This window comes from Penaeus monodon, chromosome 29, assembly GCF_015228065.2.
Source record: "Penaeus monodon isolate SGIC_2016 chromosome 29, NSTDA_Pmon_1, whole genome shotgun sequence".
Classification (NCBI taxonomy): domain Eukaryota; kingdom Metazoa; phylum Arthropoda; class Malacostraca; order Decapoda; family Penaeidae; genus Penaeus; species Penaeus monodon.
In genome coordinates this window covers 31,408,757-31,408,959 of record NC_051414.1, presented here as the reverse complement: position 1 = coordinate 31,408,959, position 203 = coordinate 31,408,757, and positions in this window count along the sequence as shown.

Sequence of the window (203 nt, the reverse complement as noted above, 5' to 3'; positions counted from 1 at the left end):
TGGAACTATGGTCGTCGTAGGTATAATTACGGAGGCTATGGGTACCGTCGTCATTACAGGTACTGGTAGAAAAGGTCACCCCAAGCTACACTGACCTCGCAGACTGTGTTATACATCGCAGAAAATTAAAAATTCGATAGCACTGAATAAAAGCTATTAATCCATGCACATTTTCATTTACACATCTCTCGATTTTCATATAT